Here is a 5,993-nt window from a genome sequence, read left to right as displayed (position 1 = left end):
GCTGGGTCAAAACAACCCAATAGCTGGGTCAAAACAACCCAATAGCTGGGTTTGTCCCTTTTTAACCCAGCGCTGGGTTATATTTAACCCAGCATTTTTTAGAGTGTTGTTCACTTTGCTGAGCATGTTGCAAGTGCATGACAGCCTCAATGCAAAATCAATCTCATCTTGTCATGAGTGTTTCATTAGGCTCCTCTGAATTCAAATAAATGGTTAACAATTTGATTCCTTTAAATGCGTTAGCTTCCAAATGGAAAGACAACGGTGATTGGTTTCAGATTATATGCAAGGCTGAAGGAGGAGGTGAATAGACTGTATGCATTTCCTAATGACAGGCAATATTATTCAAGCTAAATTAGATTACCCAAACCCTCAGGGTCATCTCCTATAAAGGTCACTGAAAATAGAACTGTCGCATACCAAATCGGTTTGTACCATTCTCCATCAGTTTTAATCTGTGCCACAGACAAGATGGGCAGTAATGTGGCAGAACACGGCTCATCAGAGCCATTCAGCTGGACTAATTTCTTAATACTGAGTAAACAGCCAGTTAATGAAGACCATTAAAGAGGATGGAGACAAACACTCATTGGCGAGGTCAAAAGATTGTACCATTAGTCATTGTGAAGAATATTTTCCTTCTAGCGATGTTTGTGTTCTTCCATCGTTTTAAAAAGACACCTTATATGCTCAGAGAAGTAAAGTGGTTTGATATGAGAATGAAGACACATTCAAAATGTTTGATATTTTTACATTTTGTAAAGAAAATTTGAGTGGTACTTGCCCAAGTTGTCACTGTTGGGTTGCCAGATTTTGTGTGTGTGTGTGTGTGAGGGCAATAGCACATACAGTTTGTACAGTATAAAAACCATTACGCCTATGGAGAGTCCCCATAAACCATAAAAACAAACCTGTGTGTGTGTGTGTGTGTGTGTGTTTCTTACCAACCCAAGTTAAAATAGCCCACCATATTAATATTCTGGTCAAAAGATATGACATTTTATTGATTTACAAGCAAAAATATTAAGTTTGATCTCAATGGAAGCTTTCTTTCCGCCACAGAAAAAAATAAAAAGGTAATTGTGACTTTTTATCTCACAATTTTGACTTTTTTCCCCTTGCAATTCTGTTTATATCTCACAATTTGGATCTTTTACTCAGGATTGTGCAAAAGAAGTTAGCTATAAACTATAGCTGAGACTTTTCTTCTCAGAATTGCGAGTTTACATCTCTCATTTCGGATTTTTTCCTCAGAATTGTGAGATATAAACCTGCGAAAAGACTTTTCTTCGCAATAAGAATTTTCTCAGTCTCTCACATTTTCAGTCTTGTGAGAACAAAAGACGGCAATTTTGGGAAATGAATTCAGAATTGTATTACAGTAAAATAAATCTGAAATGTACATAAAAAGTTGCAAATGCTTTTTAATTTTTTTTCCGTAACATAATAGCACACCTATTATTGCACAACATATTGCATAATTTGAGGTATAATTAATGTCTGTAGTGCAAATGGGAATATTCACTTTAATACTTATGATTAGAAGGTTGTTTAAGTCCATAATCCTAAATATAAGCTATTGTGATCGTGGAAATTGTCTAAGCAAAACACCACTAATTGTCAGTGTTGTATGACTACTTGATGTTCCTCACCTTCTGTTAAAGTGACAAAAACTTGTTTTGATGTCCTTACTTTAAAGCTGAACGAACAACCTGCTTTGAACAAAAGACTCTTCAGCACGCATCTCGTTTCTGGAATGTACAATTCACCATAGATTCAAACCATTCATACTTGACACTGGAAGGCCAGATTCACTATTTATACAAAAGTGCAAGAAAATCTTCATTTATTTTAGGTGTCAAAACAGTTCGGAGACAGGAAGCTGGTGTCACTGGATTGTGTCAGAAAATGTTCAAAATGCTGACATTTTGGCCTGTTTTCACATTTTACATGACATTCTTCCTTTTGTTTCATCCTTAAAGTATCTCAGCATTATTAATAGAGAACGAACAGCAAATGTGCTTTATAGGAGGAAAATTCTGCCATCATTTACTCATTCTCATGTCATTTCAAACCTATTATTCAAACCTTTGGAACATGAATTTTAAAAGTAATATCCTGGTTGCGCTTTTCCATGTAATGAAAGCGAATGAGGAACTGGGGCTGTCAAACTTCAAAATTATATCTGATTTGTGAACAAATCGTTCTTTTGAGTTAGATCTTTTCAGAGTATATTATACAATCAAGGTCACAGTTGGAATGATTCATTCACTGGATGGATTTATTTCTCAGGTGACTCATGATTCAGTCAATTGGAGTCATAAGGACACTAGACATAAATGTATCATAACTGTGACGATAAACCGAAAATCTTCCTTTCCAGTCATATGATAACCATTGCAATTGGTATCATGGAGTCCATTGAACTTTTAAGAACCAGATGAGTATGGACATTGTAATTGTGATGAATTAAAGCACCAATCCTCAGCCATTCTTTCAATATATGGAAAATAGCCAGTGTTGGGGAAAGTTACTTTTAAAAGTAATGCATTACAATATTGCGTTACTCCATAAAAAAGTAACTAATTACGGTACTTAGTTACTTTTTATGGGAAGTAATGCGTTACGTTACTTTTGCGTTACTTCTTAAATCTGGACAGGGCTTGCTTGTTTGTTTTTAAAATAAAAAAGTTATATTTTTACCAAATATAAAAGCCTTTTCACACCAAAAGTGAAATGAATAAGCCTCAGGCTGAAGGGAAAGTAAATTCACGTCCGTACAGTAGAATGCAGAAGAAGATATTTCAACACACTTCAGCAATAAAAAACGACACACAAATGTTTGTCTAGAGTAATTTTTGCTTATTTGTACGGTTGAACTGGATCATCAAAGGTCAGAAGCAAATAGAATGAGATTAAATACATAAAGGATATTTGTGTTGTTTAACATTTAATTATTGCAGGTTTGCGTCATATTCTGAGTTGCATTTTTTTTTATTCATTTTGAGGAATACTGAATCTGTGTTTTTTTTTGTGAGTGAGATGAATTAATGCATATTCATATTTATTTTAGAACTACAGTAACATCTTCTGATTTCTCTCAACATGGGGACAGGAGAGCTGTCAATCAATAAATTGGAAAAACAAGTAACTTGCGTTACTTATTTGAAAAAGTAACTCAGATATTTTCTTGTAAATTAAAAAGTAATGCGTTACTTTACTAGTTACTTGAAAAAAGTAATCTGATTACGTAACTCGCGTTACTTGTAATGCGTTACCCCCAACACTGAAAATAGCTGCCTGGACATCATTAAAAAAATGGATTTGGAATGACATGAGGGTGAGTAAATAATGGATTGTGGATAATCATTTTAACCCACATGTGTAGGTTATGGCAGGACTGAATCTTGTATTAAAGTCACATGATCTGTCTAACCTTCAAAATATGTCAGTTTCTAGATTCACTTTAAAACAACAAATGCCTTTCTAAAAAATAAAAAGCAAATTGCTTTTCTAATTGTTCTTTATTTTGCAAATATAGACAGCTGCTAGGCTGTTTTATTTGTAAGATTATTCCTAGCCCTGTTACAAAACACAAAAGTCACATAACAAAGCACTTATGCATAAGCGAGACACCATTCCTCAATTCAATTTATTTATGTGAGCAACGATATGTCGACTTTGTACTTTGAAATACTGAGAACAACATTAGCAAATCAAGAAAACCAGAAGGACGAAATGCCTTCCATGATGAGCAGAGAGAACATTACAGGTATTTATAGTGAGTGATGCTTGGCAGTGAGGCATCTTGGAGTCATCCTGTTAATAATACTGTTAAAAGCACAAAAAGTCAATGGGTTAGAGAAAAACATGCAAACATTTACATCTACCCACCACACACCGTTCTACAAAGAGCCTTGGCTCAAAAGCTTGTTTCAAAATGGCTTTACTAAGAAAAGGTAGCTGTAAATGCTTTAGTGAAACACATACCTGATATTTACATCTGCAAGCTCTCCTTTTGTGAGGAAACACTTTTAGCGACATGGATTAGACCACTCACACGGATAATGCAGTCTTCTGGGACCTTAGTGGGAAAATGCGATAGATTCTTCACTAAGGATCTGTCGAGGGTGGGAGAGGAAAACCAGCAGCAAACTCGAAGAGTAATCCAGGCATAAGGCTCTGGTGAGGCTAAGACACTTTGAATGGTCTTCTAAAGGGCTGGATTGGCCACACTGATGTCTTTCATACTGCTCTGCCCTAGATACTTATCAGCGGTCAGTGAAATGCTTCTCAGGGCTGACCGGCTCAAAACTTGTCTTTCATTTCCGGATGTCTGACATTTCTCAGCACTCTTTTTGTCAGTGGACTCAAACAATGTCAGATCCCCAAAGGTGCCCCATTCAGACGTTGCACGGTCATCACGCAAATTCACGAGAAGAAGTGGCTCTATTCGACCCGCATTCAGGCAAAGACCGAGCTTTAGTAGAGGTGAAACCCCCCGATGGAGAAGGCTGAGAAATTACATTACTCTTTGACCGATTCACAATGGAAAACAACGACACTGGCTGGTTAACTACTGACACTTGTTGAACTACTATCAATGGCAGTCAGAATTCGAAGTGATAGTATAAAACTTGAGGCCTGTTGAATACTGCTGTACTTCCCTGCTGAAAAGACCAGTAGAGCTGGTCACCATCATATGATGTGTTTTGGATGCTGGTGCTGAGCAAGGAACCCTGGAGTCTGAACTAGCTTAAACACAACATGAAATCAAAATTGACCCTATTTACATGCGTAATAAACATCTCTAGGCTTATGGTGCATTCTTCTGCATGACTCATCAGTGCACATGAAAAAATGTTTTTATAATCGTATAAACCTTTTTGGTTGATGTCCCCAAAGTAATGTAAATTTCACCCACTGGTCTGGCTCTGCTCATACTCCATCCACTTAAGATGCTCATTCGTTTAAAGAAATATCCTAGCCACCCTTTTCCATATAATCAAAGTGAATGACAACTGGGGCTGTCAAGCTTCAAATTTATATCTGATTTGTGAACAAAACGTTCTTTTGAGTTTCAGTGTATTTTATACAATCAAGTTCACACAAACATTTGGAACGATTCATTTATTGGACTGATTTAGTTCTCAGGTGACTCAATGGTTCAGTCAATTGGAATATAGTGTATGAGTCATAAGGACAACTTGACATAAAAGTATCATAAATGTAGCCCATTAGTAATCCACGTTATTATTCACTGATAATTTTCCTTTCCAGACCGGTGATTGCAACTGGTATCAGGGAGTCAGTCCACTGAATTCAAGAACCAGATGATTAAAGAAATAATTCTGGTGAACTACAGACCCAATTCTCATTCACGTTCTTTATATGGAAAACAGCTTCCTGGACATTATTGGAAAAAAAATCATCTAAATTTGGAATGCGGGTAAACTTTTGAGAATCCAATCAGTTTTCAATGGACAAAGTCCAGTCCAGCCCTACATTTCACTCAGAAATACGTTATATGACAAAAATAAAATGGGTTGAAAATGATATTTCATGCTGACTGTAACCAGCAAGACTTCCTTGGTCAAGTTTTACTGATGAACGGCATGTCTAAGCAGGTTCGCCAGTTAAGAAAGCACCAGACCAGAACAAACCACAAATCCAAGCTGGTCTTTTCAGCAGGGTGTTTATACACAATTATTAGTCATAAATCTACTAAACTAAATTTTCCCAGTGATTATTTAGTAATTCAACTGATATTTCTAGTTGTACAACAATGAAAACAGAGGAAACTGGAGTGGCTCCAGAAAAAGTCTGAGCAGTTGACACTGCCAAGATGATAGGCACACTGAATAGGGTTAGACAACTGTGGCAACAAACATATAACACGAACAAGGGCGTTCAGTATTCAGCTCGAGTCTGTACTGAACACACAATAATGGGAAGGCTTCAGCTGTGAGCACCCTCTCATACTGTGAGAGTCA

Source organism: Sinocyclocheilus anshuiensis, unplaced genomic scaffold, assembly GCF_001515605.1.
Source record: "Sinocyclocheilus anshuiensis isolate Anshui unplaced genomic scaffold, SAMN03320099.WGS_v1.1 scaffold202, whole genome shotgun sequence".
NCBI classification, from domain to species: Eukaryota; Metazoa; Chordata; class Actinopteri; order Cypriniformes; family Cyprinidae; genus Sinocyclocheilus; species Sinocyclocheilus anshuiensis.
The sequence above is the reverse complement of the archived record's forward strand: the minus strand, read 5'-3'. Positions refer to the sequence as shown.